Raw genomic sequence first — 16,559 nt, forward strand, 5'->3', positions numbered from 1 at the left:
CTTCCTAAAAGGGGTATTTTCAGAAAGTAAGTTTAAAATCTGACATCGCCATAAGTTGTGATTTCAAATTGTGATTCCAGAGACACCAAATTTGAGAATTCTATCTCTTCGCAAATGGGAATCAAACTTAGACAATGGAATAAGTTAATCTCTATGTTATCCTATGAAAGACATTGGCCTTGCAATAGTGAAAAACAAATTTGAGAGTTTCTCACTACAAGGACATGTAAAACTTAAAAGTACAAGGTCTGGCTTTTAAATACATTGCACCCTGCCATTAGGGTTATCCAGAGCCTACCATAGGGATGACATATCTATAAAAAGGGACGGTTTGGGCCTGGCAAGAGGTTTATTTTGCCAGGTCGAAAGGGCATAGTAAACACACACAAAGCCTCTGCAATGGCAGGCCTGAGCCATGGTTAGAGGGCTACTTGAATGGGTGGCACAAAAATTGCTGCAGCCCACTAGCAGCATTTAATTTATAGGCCCCGGGCACATGTAATACATTTTACTGTGGACTTATAAGTAAATTAAATATGCCAATTGGGAATGCACACATATTACCATGTTTTGGGGAGAGAGTACATGTACTTTAGAACTTATTAGTAATAGAAAAGTGCTCAGAGTTCCAAGGCCAGCAAAAACGAGGTCAGAAAAAGTGCAGGATGAAGGCAAAAAGTCAGGGGGAAGACCAATCTAAGGCTGTCAAGTCTAACAGGGAATACAATGAGAATGTTCAAATAGAAACAGTACAAATTTAAAGAACTGTGCCACTTTGACACTTTTACTAATAGGGAGTTGGATGTTTTGGGCAGATTCACTAAGACATGTAAGAATTCTGTAGTATTACTTTCCATACTAAATAATGTTGTCAATCGGCCCTTACAATTTTATAATGTTGTTGTTGCACTGACATTGTGTGCATGGATCTCATCAGTATGCTGTCACCCTCATAATTTCCCTACCTCTATTCGTAGGTCCACTGAGATAAGCACCTTGTGAAAGCTAGGCCTGGGAGCCCAGTTAGCATCTTTTTGATTGCGAAAGGGTACTTGAGGGAAAAAAATACTCCTATGTTCCACAACGATCCAACATAAAATTAGTCATTATAAAAGTGCTTGGCCTGATTAGAGCTTAGTAACGTGTTGATGTTACTCTTAAAACATGTAGCTATTCAATTTTGAGACAGAGGGGACCAATTAAAGGTATTCTTTTCTCACTCATAAAGATCAACTGGGTGAAAACAACATCTCCACTAAAGCTGCTGCCTTCAAATGTAAATTAGGTGGTCAAAAAAGTGGGGCAAGATTTTAGATTCACATGATCTGCTAAGACATGGATACTCTCAAACATTTCCCAGGTGGCCACAAACTATGTTATGTTATGTTAAAATCATTTCTTAAGCGCATGTACACCGATTGGTTCCTTGGCGCAAAAAAATTATGGTCTTTGGTCTGCCCATAGGACGTATTATGGACCGCAAGTTGGGAGTGGGGCTTTGTGGTGGGTTAAGGTGTGTATACAGGAAGTGAATCACCTACATTGTGTGGCCAGTGAGTCATGGAGTTAGTTTCAGGGTTTCTTTCCATACTGCCCTCTTAATTATGCCCCTAGTTTATAGAATAGTCACAGATTTGACAATTCTGTGTTATGCTGTATCTGAATTGCTATATCTCTACCACACCTTGAGCTAAGCCTTCTCTGCATGCTATCGCTACCTTAGGAGAGGCAGGTGTAAAAAGGAAGTAACTTGATAATTGAATTGAAATTAAATGGAATTACAAAAGTGAAACCAGAAAACTTAGTATCAATCTCGGCATCCCCACTTGACCCATTTGTTTGATCCTAGGCAATAGCTTTTTTTTCACTTGGCCTCCTTTTTCTTCATAATGACATATAAGAGCATCATCAAATACATGAATTCGGGTTATATGCTGTACAGACCCATTGTGATAGCTTTAAATCAATCAATAAGTAATCTTATAAAGCATGACTATTCATCCGTGAGGGTCTCAAGGTGCTGAGTGTTGGGGGGGTCTGTAGTTCAGTCGAAGAGCCAGGTCTTGAGGCCCTTCCTAAACTGCTGCAGTGATGTTGATTGCCTGAGGTGCTGAGGCAGGGAGTTTCAGGTATTCACAGTGAGGTAGGAGAAGGATCTTCCTCCAGCCGTGGGCTTTCGAATCTGTGGGAGGGTGGCCAGGGCCAGTTGGGCAGAGCAGAGATGTCTGGTGGGAGTGTAGAAGGAGAGGCGGTGGTTGAGGTATGCAGGTCCGGCGTTGTGGATGGCTTTGTAGGTGTATGTGAGAAGCTTGAATAAAATATAATGTTGTCTATGTATAACCCTGACCACCCAGAAGGTTCAACTTGGCAAATATCTTGCCTCATATATCACTATCGGCTTTTTTTCAGGGTGTGAGGAGGCGTGATAATTTCTACACTCACTTTAAATAAAATACTTCAAAATGCACTTATCCATTCTGATGTACTAAGGCGTAACACTTCTGCATGTTATTGAAATGGGGAACAACCTTTACAACGCAACTTTTACAACGCACTACACTTACAACGCATTTTTTACAACGCAACATCCACTACAACGCATTCCATTACATAGCATGACACTACAACGCATTTTTAAAAACTACCTTTACAACGCATTCCATTACATCGCATACTACCTTTACAATGCATACCATTACAACGCATAATATTACACTACACTATCCAACACTTACCCTACTGTTGCACCCCCTGGAGTTAGAATAGTAATTTTTACCCCTATACTATCCAACACTTACCCAACTGTTGCACCCCCTGGAGTTAGAATAGTAATTTTTACCCCTATACTATCCAACACTTACCCTACTGTTGCACCCCCTGGAGTTAGAATAGTAATTTTTACCCCTATACTATCCAACACTTACCCTACTGTTGCACCCCCTGGAGTTAGAATAGTAATTTTTACCCCTATACTATCCAACACTTACCCTACTGTTGCACCCCCTGGAGTTAGAATAGTAATTTTTACCCCTATACTATCCAACACTTACCCTACTGTTGCACCCCCTGGAGTTAGAATAGTAATTTTTACCCCTATACTATCCAACACTTTCCCTACTGTTGCACCCCCTGGAGTTAGAATAGTAATTTTTACCCCTATACTATCCAACACTTTCCCTACTGTTGCACCCCCTGGAGTTAGAATAGTAATTTTTACCCCTACACTATCCAACACTTACCCTACTGTTGCACCCCCTGGAGTTAGAATAGCAATTTTTACCCCTATACTATCCAACACTTACCCTACTGTTGCACCCCCTGGAGTTAGAATAGTAATTTTTACCCCTATACTATCCAACACTTACCCTACTGTTGCACACCCTGGAGTTAGAATAGAAATTTTTACCCCTATACTATCCAACACTTACCCTACTGTTGCACCCCCTGGAGTTAGAATAGTAATTTTTACCCCTATACTATCTAATACTTACCTTAAATGCAATTTAATATTATGCGTTGTAATGGTATGCATTGTAAAGGTAGTATGCGATGTAATGGAATGCGTTGTAAAGGTAGTTTTTAAAAATGCGTTGTAGTGTCATGCTATGTAATGGAATGCGTTGTAGTGGATGTTGCGTTGTAAAAAATGCGTTGTAAGTGCATGCGTTGTAAAAGTGTGCGTTGTAACGACATACCTCCTATTGAAATACACTTTTCGAATTTTGAAGAGACTTCCTGATATTTTTACACATTTGTAGCAAGATGTATTAAAAAATGAATGTGTTCCAATATTACGTTGTGCGGGGTACCTTATTTGCTTCTTTTCTTTTAATTCAGTTAGCCTGTAAATAAACTCTTTCTTGTTAATTTATCCAATTTGTGAATGTTTAATGCTTTCTGAAGTAAACAGCAGCCTTGTACAGTCATTGCGTTGGGGGCTACATGTGAAGGTCAGGTGGGCCGCATGAAGCCCCCGGGCTTTAAAGATCACAATGGAGTTAGTTGAAAAGTAATTAATAGCTGAAGATGTCAAACTCATCAGCGATATATTAGATTTTTGGTGAAATACTGAGCATAAATGGTTAAACGAATCCTTTTCTTTGCTTGCATTATGCAGCTTGGTTTGAGATGGCTGCCAGATGTGAGTCAGTCAACAGTGATCATATTTCCAACCATCCTCATACATAGATATTTTCCGGGTTTTAAGTGGTTAAAACTAGATTAAGGTTATGAAGCACATATCAAAAGGCCAGTGCATCCTTTATATTAGAGCGTTGGTCTTCAACTTCACTCAGCTTTGATAATGAAGCGACAAATTACAATTTATGAAGTTGCAAAACATGATGGCAAACTACCAAAATAATTCCTTGTTAAAATTAATACAATTGTTAATGGACTCTCACTCCAAATTTAAGATTAAATATGTATAAATTTGAAATTTAAATATATATAATACATCCTGTCTAAAATTTAGAGCTGCTTCATTTTCCGGTCTACTATCTCACATAATATCCACCAGGCACAATTATATTACAACTAGCCCACTATTTGTCACGTACTTTGCCTCATACATCATCACACTCTTTGCACCTTTTCCGAAGTCTCAGCACTATCCTCACAAATAATTAACAAGAGGTGTGTCAAGAAGGGGAGAATCACTTCATTCCAATAGGCACTCCACTAGCCTCTAATAGTAGTAGACCTGCTTCCACAAATGATGGAGGTCAAACGAAACCTTACCTGCTCCACAGAAATCTCATGCAGCAATGTGAGAAACAGGTTCTTGTCTCACCTGGACTAGCTTAAACACTAGCGCAAACCACGCCTACAGGAATTAAGTTAAAGAGAAAACTTTAATCCAATAAGCAGTTCACCAGCTGAACCAAATAAACAAAACCAGCGATGAAACAGTATACGAAAATAAAATGAATGATCTTTCTTCATCACGCTAATACATCCTTTGTTGAGTTCCTTATACTTTGGAGGTGCACCACACACTGAAACAGATGCCTCTAATCTCCACCTACCGACACACACATTGGTAGCATGATACATTACAAACATTTATGTCAAGGTCTTATAAATGCCCTTTCACCAGGAAATCTAAAAGTCCAAAGAGGGTCAAATGAGATGACAAGACTTAGGGGTATATTCACAAAAACGTGTGATAACTACTGCAAGAGTAGCGTAACACAACTTCCAATATCGCAGCCCATCGTGGGAAAATAACCCTGTGTCAACGTGGAATTCACAACAAGGCGGTACCATGAGATAGTTTGCCGACACCGCGAACAATGTCCGTGATACATCCACCACGACGGAGATAAAACCACAAACCACAGCACCAAAAAACACGCGATGGGCCAAAGCGCGATGAGGAAATCAGCGATAAGCAGCGCCAGGCCTGCAACACACACTTGGCAGGCTGAAAAAATCACCATAAAAGTAGAAAAAACACTGACACACAAACTGACCTACACCCAAGCACCATGGAGGCAGCCGGAGCAGGTGCAGAGGACGAGCGCAACCCCACAATCACCCCGAACGACCAGCCCAGGACATCAGGGACAGGGAAGGGCAAGGTCAAGAAGACGAGGAAGCTGAAGTTCAGTCCGCAGGCGAACAGGATCATAGTCACGGAGGTGATGGAACACCATCAACAACTCTTCATCACCTCCAATGTGTCATTGGGCACCAAAACCGGAATATGACGGGACATCGTTGACAAGGTGAATGCCGTCGGAGATCACAAGCGCACAATGGACGATGTCAAGAGGTGATGGAATGACATCAAGCGGAAGACCAAGGAGAAACTCTCCACCAACCAGAAGGCAGCAACACAGACCGGAGATGGGGGCCCAGCGCCACAGCTCATGCTGGATGACATGGAGGAGCTGGTGTTGACAGTCATCAGCGTGGATACTGTGACCGGAGCCGGGGGACCGGACACTGCTCGACAGGACACAACACAACCACAACAGGGTGAGTGACCACCAGGTACTGGGGGGACGGGTGGAGATGGCCACAATGGCACACATGCACAATCAAGCAGGGCACAGTACACACCCACAATGACCCTGGCTCCTCACCCAGACCCACAGACTGTCACAATGTACAATGCCATGCTGTCTGAATGTCAACCTGTAACATGCGGTTAAATACATGTGGACACATTGTAATACAACATCTCCCCTTCACATCACAGGGGCATCATCAACACCTCCTGCAGAGTTGTCCCAGCCACTTTTCACTGATGACGAGGAGGACAACACCAGCATCAACACCCAAACCTTCCAAAACATAATTGACCTCATCCGCCACTCACCTCCAGGATCAGGGCAGTCCATCTACATCGATGAGACCCCACCCACCACCCAATACACCCAGCAGGAGGCACCCAGTGCCCCGGCACCCTCCCAAGTCCCCCAGGAACAACAAATGGCCTTCCAACGCTGTGTGAAGGAGTGCCAGAGGGAGACGACTGAGCAGGTGCGGGTGTCCTCTACCATGGAGTAATCAAGACCCAGCACCAAACGTGAGACCTGTTGGCCTGCAGAGCGTGGCTGCATGGTGTGGAGGGTGCCATGTCCGCGGGCACCATGCTTGTGGCTTGCAGTGGCACGTGGTGGGACCTCTTGTCTATGTGCCGGTGGCGGTAAGCGAGCAATGTGGCCTGGGTGCGCAGGGGCGGGACTCTCTCTCTCTCTCCCTCTCTTCTTCACTCTCTCTCTCCCTCTCTTCTTCTCTCTCTCCTTCGCTCTCTCTGTCCTTTGATGTGCGCAGGACACACCGTCTCATCATATATTTTGTCTTGCAGGATGGGACCTACGGATTGTCCCGAGGGGAGCGGCCATGTGTCTTCATTTCATTTCAGTGTTAATTTTAATAAAGTTTCAGTTGTTGTTTCGAAAGTGAATGTGTGCTGCTCATTTCTGTGTCGACACATGCATGTCACCAATTGTGATTGTGCAACGTCAGGCGGATTATTTTGTACGTGTTTAGGTGTAGCTGATGTGGCATGTCTTTGGTCGGGGGGTGCCAGGGAGGGGTGGTCCTGGGGGTGGTGTCGGTGGGTGTTGTCCGGGCCGCATGATGGGTGGCTCCATGGCATCTGTTGCCCTTCCGATGTGGCCCTGGGCTGTGCTCCCTTTTGTAGTGCAGGCTGCCGTCTGACTTTATACCAGGTCAGAGCAGGTGTAGATTTCCTGGTGCTAACGCGCCTTATCACCTGTTTTGTGTTTTTATCGCCAATGTGGCTGCTCGTTGAGAATGTTGTGGTGTGATGTTGTCGCGGATTTTGGCACGGGAACGCCCACTCTGCATCTCATTAGCAATAGTTGTGAGGGTCCTCTGTGGCGATGTTTTTTGCGGCTGCTATCGCGGTAATCTACCATTACTTCGCAGCCAGTACTACATCTTACCATTACTATGCATTTTATACTTAGCAGAATCTTTTACTTCGCATGCTTTATGTTTGCATGTTTTTACTTCACATATACCGTTACTTAGCAAAGTCAATTACTTTGCTGACTATTCACATCGTTGTTTGGAAAAGGAGGCACTTCCGTTTCCAAACAACGACGTGCAGCTCTGATGACGCCTGAAGCAGGAGAAGAGAGGAAGCACAGTGAAGTGGGGGACCACGAGGAGAGAGAGGTAAGTGGAGCAGTGTAGTTTTTAGGGTCATGCAGGGGGTTGTCTTCTAGGTTTTAGGGTGGTGTTTATGTAGTGTAGAGTAGTGTATTTGGGTTAGGGTAGTGGTCATGCAGGGGGTTGTCTTTTAGGATTTAGGGTTGTGTTTATGTAGTGTAGAGTAGTGTATTTGGGTTTAGGGTACTGTTGTAGTGCAGGGGGTTGTCTTTTAGGTTTTAGGGTTGTGTTTATGTAGTGTAGAGTAGTGTATTTGGGTTTAGGTTAGTGGTCGTGCAGGGGGTTGTCTTTTAGGTTTTAGGGTTGTGTTTATGTAGTGTAGAGTAGTGTATTTGGGTTTAGGGTAGTGGTCGTGCAGGGGGTTGTCTTTTAGGTTGTAAGGTTGTGTTTATGTAGTGTAGAGTAGTGTATTTGGGTTTAGGGTAGTGTTGTGGGGCAGGGTGTTGTCTTTTAGGTTTTAGGGTTGTGTTTATGTAGTGTATTTGGGTTTAGGGTAGTGGTCGTGCAGGAGGTTGTCTTTTCGGTTGTAGGGTTGTGTTTATGTAGTGTAGAGTAGTGTATTTGGGTTTAGGGTAGTGTTGTGGTGTTTGTGTAGTGTAGGATAGTGTTTTAGGCTGGTATAGTGGTGTTTGGGTAGTGTAGGGTAATGTAGTGTATGAAGGTAAGGGTAAAAGAGACAGAAATTCGAAGAAGTTGTATAGTTAGTAATATACTATGAAGTAAATGCATATTTAGTACTTTTAAATGTATTTGCGAACTAAAAGCATGCGCAGTTAAATCTTGCGTAGTAATGGTATTTGCGATGTAAAAACATCGTAGTAAAAACTTGCGAAGTAATGGTCTGCTAATTAACATCATATATTCGCCCTGGAATGGTGTAATGCTTGCATTGGTATAATATTGGTATTATATATTTTTTTATGATATTGTCCATATTGATATTTAAAGATTCAGCCTTTCAGATCTTTTTAACCCATGAACGTCACTGTACAGATTCACCCACCCCTGTGCTTCCCTATTCAGACATTCATTCATGCATTAAGCTATCCAACCATTCATTCCCACACTCGCCCATTGATTGTCCAATCAACTCAGCCACTCACCCAGCCACCCGTGTATTTACTCTTCCATACCACCATTGCCTTTTTTATTTAGCGCATCCACACTACCGCACACACACGTGCTAATCAATAAATGAAGAAGTGCTTTTACTTCCACATTAGGTAGACTTCTGGCTTTGCCAATGGTTGTCTTTCCTGATTTCTAAGGTCACACTTAAAGGTAGACGATTTTTTTTAAAACCAGGGTAAGCGGATAAAAAGCTTTGGCCACTCCTCTCAGTTCTGCAGGCTTCACATGCCCCTGCCCTGAATTGTCCCAGCAGTGACTCTTGATTGTCGAGCCTCGCTGCTAGAGCGCCAGGAGAACACAAAAGGCAGACTGTGCACAGGTTTCTGCAACATATATGCATTAATGAAATTATCTTTAAGGTCAATCAAAACACCTGTGCTGTATATTGAGTTTTTTACTGTCCAAAGAGCAACGAATCAACACTAATTGCACAATAGAGACGGGAAAGTGGTACATCTTTACTGTTCCGAAATTAGTCCAAATATTTTGCCCATCCCTCATAAAACTAATGAAATGACGATGCACATGAAATGTCTTTTGAATGGTTTGCACTTTTTTATATTGTTTTCTTTTCTTTATTTGTCATAATGCCAGAAGCAATACACCTGTCAAATGAGGGATTTATGTGCATTCGTTTCTGTTTTGCATGTTTAAATGTTTTCTGAATTTCGTTAGATTCTATCGATAAAAAACAGTAGTAAAACAGTTACTATCCAACTGAAAGTAGACTTAATATTGCAGCATTTTTAACGAAAAATTTCCAAATATTTCACGATTGACGAAACTATTTATACTTTAAACATAATGTTGACTGCCATATTTTCTATGTATATGTCTAAACTAGATGGAACAAGAGACAGGCAGAGTTACATTGACAGAAGTAGAAAGAGGAAGTCAAAACGAGATAGTATTTATGGAGAGAACGACACAGACAGAAAAGATAGAGAGGCAGAATAATAGAGAAAGAGAGCACTGTGAGAGACCACCAGATGAGAGATAGACGAGAAGAACAGACCCCATTGATCGAGGTATTTACCACGTGAGATAAATACCTTATATTTCGACTTTTCCTAAGGAAATATGGCATAGCAATGCTGAATTCCGTACTCAGCACCAAATTCTGCATATAGAAGTATGACCTGCTGAAATTTACCTGAGGAAAATTGTGGGGTTGGGGGGAGGCATTCTGATGAATGCAGTAACCGGTGTTTCTATGCCTACCGAGATTTAAAACCCTTCTCACACTCGGCCCAGAGGGAAAGAAATAGGAATAGAGTGAAAGAAGGTGAGGGAAAACATAAGATAGAAATGTAGTGAGATAAAACAGATATTGACTGGGAGGAACTGATACTCTAACTGAAAGAGAGAGGGAGATAGAAAGACAGGGAGTGTGAGATGGGAGAGAGACAGAGAGACACAGCTAACCAGAGTATGAGATTCAGTCAGAGATCCCCCCATTACCTGGGATAAAAGGATATTGTGGTCACTTAAGGAGAGCCTCAGCAGATGTCTTCTCTGATGGATCACTAGAGTCAATATTGGAAGGTGGTCTAGTTTTATCTCATGTACTGAACCTGCTTGTGGTGTGCAAACAGGTTATTTATCTGCTGGACACAGCATAAGTTGTACTTTGAACTTTTGAGCGCTTCAGCTGGATATTATTGCCACGTAAACAGTTCTTTCTTTCCAGGTTTTTCAGTTTGTCTCTTGCCTCGCCCTACCTGTTCGTGTCCCTTCGGGTTCTCTTTCTCTCTGCTTGTGTAGTTCCCTATTAGCAGCACTGTGTACACTATTTACTGCTTTACTGCTATCTGGTGCCGTTTACTAGCCCCAAATAGGGACGCAATCAGTTACCTATTAGACATTTAACCTGTATGGTTAAGCCCTCAGTACCTTGCGTTCAATGCCAAAACCTATAGCTCTGTGAGTGTATTGTGTGAAGGAGAGATTTCTGTATCCTACAGCCATGTCCTTACATTTCAGCAGCAGTGAAATAGGATTTCGTCACTTAGATGTATTCTGCACATATACTTAATGCAATGTATTTAATGTGTAAACAAATTTCGCGTGAAATTCCCTTTTTTACAATGTGACTGTTAGATAATGTGTATGTTTCAACAACATGTCTTTTCCCAATTTACAAAGGTGTTTGCACACCTAAGTAACTCTTTGATGTGCAAATGCCATCGTGAACGAGTGTATATTTAGATCAGAGGTTCAAAAAAGGGAATTTGTACCCCTAAATTAATGGTAGCACACTTAAAATTCAGTGTGGTGGAATTTCAGGTCTAACTATGGGTCTGATTTATTATTTGAAACGCCCATTGGACATAACTACTTTCCCGGGGGTTCTTGCCAATGCATCAAAAATTTGAGGAACAGCTCCGCCAATATGAGCTAGCCTTATGGCAAACTCTCATTATTTTTTTATTTTCAAATAGAAACTTCCCAAAGCATTTTTTTTAAACTACAACCAACAAAATGCACCCCTCTCCATGGGAGTTTCCTCCCATGGTGAGGGGCGCATAGAGCAACTTTCAATGCCCCTTACCACGGGGGTTTTCCTGGATTGAAAATCAGCTGCATATCGACTCATCTAAATTTGCCCAGTGGACATACAGCCACACCTCCAACAGTTCAAGGGGGTAAGTGCCTTTAGAGTGGTTTGACCACGGCAGAGACAGAATAGTCTCTGCCGTGGTCAAACCATGGTCTGCCCGATTCCAAATCAGGTGGGCAGAACATAATGTTGCCAGGGTGGGCATGCCATGACCAAACGGGATGAGTTCCATCTCCCCAATATTTAAATATGGTCCTAAATCTGTTCACAGGAGTGTGATGTGAGGGTGCTAGAGCATCCTATGGGACAGATAGGCCTTGCAGTAGCAAACAACGGGTTAGAGAGTTTTTCACTACCAGGACATGTAAACCTTAAAAGTACATATCCTGCTTTTTAAATACATTGCTCCCTGCCCTCTGGATTGTCTAGGGACTTCCGAAGGGGTGACATACAAGTACAAAAAGGGAAGGTTTTGGCCTGGCAAGAGGTTTATCTTGACAGATCGAAATGGCATCATCTTCTTGTGTTTGCAGTGGAAACTGCACACACATGTTCCGTAATGGCAGGCCTGAGCCATGGTTAGAGGGCTACTTAAGTGGGTGGCACAATAAGTGCTGTGGCCCAGTAGTAGCATTTCATTTACAGGCCCTGGGAACATGTAGTGCCCTTTACTAGGGTTTAGAAGTAAATTAAATATACCTATTGGGAATGAACCAATATTACCATGTCTTAGGGAGAGAATACATGCACTTTAACACTGGTTAGCAGTGGTAAAGTGCTCAAAATTCTAAGACCTGCAAAAATTAGGTCAGAAAAAGTGGAGGAGGAAGGCAAAAGGTCGGGGGGGGGGAGACCACCATAAGGCTGTCAGGATTACCAGGAAATGAATGAATGAATGAAGGACTATTTATAGAGTGCATGATTACCCAGAGGCATCCCAGCTCTGACAGGCACTCAGTAAGGAACAAAAGAATTACTGGAAGAGGAAGGTTTTCACCAATTTTCTGAACATGAGATGATCTGGTTCAGAACTAAAGTGTAGTGGAATACTGTTCCACAGTTTGGCCCAATTATATTAAAACATTCGACCTCCACTGCGAGCACGTTTGATCTTAGGCACACCAATTAAACCTTTTCTCCCTGACCTGAGATTACGATTGGGGACATATCGTTGATTCCAAGAACGGATCAGGGGCAGACCCCTTCCTGCCAAGGATTTATGAATAATGCAAAGTGCCTTAAATTGTACTCTTTGCTGGACAGGAAACCAGTGAAGAATGTCAAGGGCCGGCTTGGCCGAGGACCATTTAAGCATGTTCATCTGCGAGCTGCACAATTCTGTAAAATTTGAAGTCATTTAATCATGGCCAAAGGGGCTCCAAGGTAGATCGCATTGGCGTAATCCAGCCGCGACAGTACAATGGCTTGTACGAGTAGACGTCTTGCTGGAAAAGGCAGCATTGGCAGTACCTTTCTAAATCATCTGAGCAATCCGTAACAGTTTGCTGCTACTTTACGCGATTGTTCTTTAAAATCTAAGTTACAATCCATCCAAACTCATAGGCTCTTGACACAACTCTTTGGGACCGGGGGGGCACCCAAGCAATTGGGTCACAGATGGTCAATATTAGAGGGAGCGGATTTCCCAAAGAGTATAAGCTCAGTTTTGTATCCATTGAGCTTCAAGAAGGAGCTGCTCATCCAGTCAAAGACCTTCTGAAGGCAAGTTGTCAGATCTGGGTCTAAATGTTTTGGTTGTTTTAAGGAGACAATCAATTGAGTATCGTCGGCATAAGAAACCACTTGTATCCCAAATGGGAGGATGGTTTCTGCCAGCGAACTCATATAAACATTAAACATCGTGGGGCTCAGGGAGGATCCCTGAGGAACCCCACAGGTCAACGAGATAGGCTTAGACGAACAGTCTCCTTCAAAAACCGTAAAAACCCTACTTTGAAGAAATGATTGGAGCCACCTAAGAGCCAGCCCAGTCACTCCAGCAGCCCTCAATCTCTGAAGCATGAGGTGATGGTTGACAGTATCGAAGGCTGCGCTGAGATCCAGAAGGATAAGAGCAGCGCAGCCTCCACTGTCAAGAGTTTTCCTAATGTCTTCTGTAGCCGCCAATATAGACGTTTCTGTTCCCTGTTGCAGTCTAAAACCAGTCTGGGTAACATGAAGACGTTTATTATTTTCCAAAAAAGCAGATAAAATCCTGTTAATATATTTTTCTGCTAATTTACTGAACCCTGGCAACAGGGAAATAGGGCTATAGTTTCCCCAGTTCCCTGGGTCAAGGTTAGTTTTTTTTAAAAGGGCCTTAACTCTAGCATGTTTGCATTGATAAGGCACAATCCCAGTTACAAGAGACAAATTTATACAATCCAATATAACAAGGTTACACTACTTCAACAATTTTTTGAAGGACACGGGGGGGGGCAACATCCAGGGGAGAACCTGATTTAAGTTCTTTCAGTAATCTTTGCAAGGTTTGAAGGTCCAGTGGGGAAAATTCCTCCAGTAGTGGAGTGGGGGGCGAAAGATTAGCTCCACCACTTGATCCCTCTGTTTGTGGGCTAAAAGCCAGTGGAAAAGAATTATAGATAATCCGAACTTTTTCTGCAAAAAAGTCAGCGATTTGGTCACACCGCAGTTGCGCATTGTCAGTATTGGTAACAAAAGTAGGTGGGGTGAGAAGATTGTTTGCAATTTTAAATACCTCCAGCGGGGTGTTTGCAGAGAGAATCTTTCCCTGATAATAAAGAGCTTGGGCAGTTTTAATTTCCTTTTTATATATTTTAATAGCTTCGCGATATTTGAGTTTACTCATTACTGAGAAATCCTTCCTCCAAAGTCTCTCATGTTTTTTGCAGATTTGTTTAAGCTGACGAAGATTGTGGGAATACCATGAGTTTTGTTTTGCTCCCACTTTTTCGGATATTTTGACTTTGAGAAGAACAGAATTAAGTGCACGGTCGATCCATTTATTGAAATTTTCATTAGCCACAATGGGATTGAAATGAGATATAGGAATAGTATCATTCAATTTACTGATAAAATTGTCTAATGGAAATTTTGACCATTGACGAGTCATTTTTATAGTTCTAGCAGTTCATATATTTGCATTAGGTAATCTAAAACTGAAAGGAAGTATGAAGTGATCGGACCATGGAATAGGGACAGCATCTTCTACTGAAAGCTGGTCTATGTTAGAAAATATAGGATCAAGCGTATGACCTTTGACATGGGTAGGGCTATTCCCTTTCAATAAAAGCTGAAACATGGCCAGTTCTTCAACTAATTCTTGAGTGGAAGCTGAGGAGTAATCATCAAAGTGTAAATTAAAATCACCCAAAATTGTGAAATTGGGGGTTGAGCTGGTGAGATTCGCCGCCATCTCCGGAAGATCCTTCTTAAAGCATCCAAGAGGGCCAGGCGGACTGTATACAAGAAGCCCTGAGAAAGTGAATGTAGATGCTAAATCAATCACAAAGGAAAGACTTTCGCAATCAGGGAGTGAGTTAGCAGTACATCTGCAGACGAAATTAGTTTTATATATTATGGCTAGGCCTCCTCCTCGCCCTGAATGGCGATCAAGGCTTTGGATAGCATAGTTTAAGGGGAGAGCTTGAACAACATCAAAATCCATGTTGCCACTTAACCAAGTTTCAGTTAAAAATAAAACATCCAGACTCATCTCTTCGAGGAGCAGATGGATCTCAATCGAATGTTTAGGAAGGGAGCGACAGTTAAGAAGCAGCATGGTAATCTTTTTATCCCTGAACATAGCCCGTGAGGTTGAAAAAGAGTCTTGAAAGTGAAATTTACACTGAGGGCATTGGTAGCTGATATCTGGCAGTAAGGCGTGAGCACATTTGCTGAGTACCTCTTTCCTCATGGCGTGAAGCTGGACTGCTTTAAAAGCGATTCTTTCTTTGTCGGCGTCCGCATAATTTCCTAACCCTGGCCCCGGCCGGACGCGGACAGGCGCAGACGGGCTTGCATTAGGCACGCCTTCGGCACGCCAGCGGCGCGGTCGCGTCATGGGCCAATTTATCGTAGCCGAGATGACTTGAGTTAGCGTCGGCAACTAGACTGAACTAAATAAAAAGGGAATGTTCAAATAGAGATAGTACACGTTTTTCACTTTTACTAATAGGGTGTTGGGTGTTTCGGGCTGATTCACTAAGACATCTAAGAACTCAGTAGTACTACTTTCAATATTAAATAATTCTGTGAATCAGCCCCTACAATTTTATAATGTTGTTGCACTGACAGTATGTGCATGGATCACATCACAACATTGGGTTGAGTGCTATTGACACCTTGTGCTTTTGTGTCAAAAGACACCTGCGTTGTTATATTCTGCACATATACTTAGTGCAATTTATTGTGCATGGATCACAGCACAACATTGAGTTGGGTAATATTGACACCTTGTGTTTTCGTGTCAAACGACACCTCGTTTTTTTTATTCTACAAATATACTTAATGCAATATGTCACCCTCATGAAATATAGTGTCACCCTCATGAGTTCCCTACCTCTTTTCATAGGTCCATTGAGATAAGCACCTTGTGAAATACTCCTATGTTCCACAAAGATCCCACATACAATCAGTCCTTATAAAAGTGCTTGACCTGGTTAAGGCTTCATAGTGCTTAGTAATATGTTGACGTTACTCTTAACACATGTGGCTATTTAATTTTGAAACAGAGGGGGCCAATTATAGATTTTTTTCCCACTTCTTAAGATCAATAAAGTGACAACAACACCTTCAATAAAGCTGCTAAGGTTTTTTCCTACAGATGTAATGTAAATGGTAAAAACAGTGGGGCAAGATTTTAGATATACACATTTAGGACACATTTAGGCCCAATAGATGGACCGCTGGGCTTATGGGGGCATGGCGGTAGCGGTCTACCAACCGTCCTATTGAGAGTCGGGTGGTCGGACTACCACAGCCCCTCCGCAGCCGACAGGGAACCGCCGTTCTCTGGTGGTGTTGCAGCAGTGAAGAGGCATCCATATGCTTGGCGGGACCGTTGCAGTCCTGCCAAGCATATTCTGAGTTTCCTCTCCACCAGGGTTTTCATGGTGGTTCCTCCTCCATGAAAACCCTAGTGGGTTCTCTGCACCCTGTGGATGCACACCTGAGTGGATGCACACCAGTTCCTGCACAGAGTGGACTTTTCAGTCCCTGCCATGCAAAAACTGTT

The 16,559-nt window shown here is 42.6% G+C and overlaps 1 protein-coding gene across 2 annotated transcripts in view; it reads right to left on the bottom strand.

Moving 5' to 3' along the window:
- The window catches only part of LOC146866150 (glycine N-acyltransferase-like protein 2), a 196,182-nt gene extending 185,821 nt beyond the window's left edge, over positions 1 to 10,361 (bottom strand). The window contains exon 1 of one of the 2 annotated variants that reach the window (XM_085634005.1): positions 10,243 to 10,361. The gene's annotated coding sequence lies outside the window, so the exon portion shown is untranslated. Of the gene's footprint in view, positions 1 to 4,740; positions 4,759 to 10,242 lie in introns of those variants that run through there. The other variant, XM_085634025.1, reaches the window with a different exon arrangement.
- Positions 10,362 to 16,559: the final 6,198 nt, after the last annotated feature.

Source organism: Triturus cristatus, chromosome 2_1 (genome assembly GCF_964204655.1).
Source record: "Triturus cristatus chromosome 2_1, aTriCri1.1, whole genome shotgun sequence".
Taxonomy (NCBI): domain Eukaryota; kingdom Metazoa; phylum Chordata; class Amphibia; order Caudata; family Salamandridae; genus Triturus; species Triturus cristatus.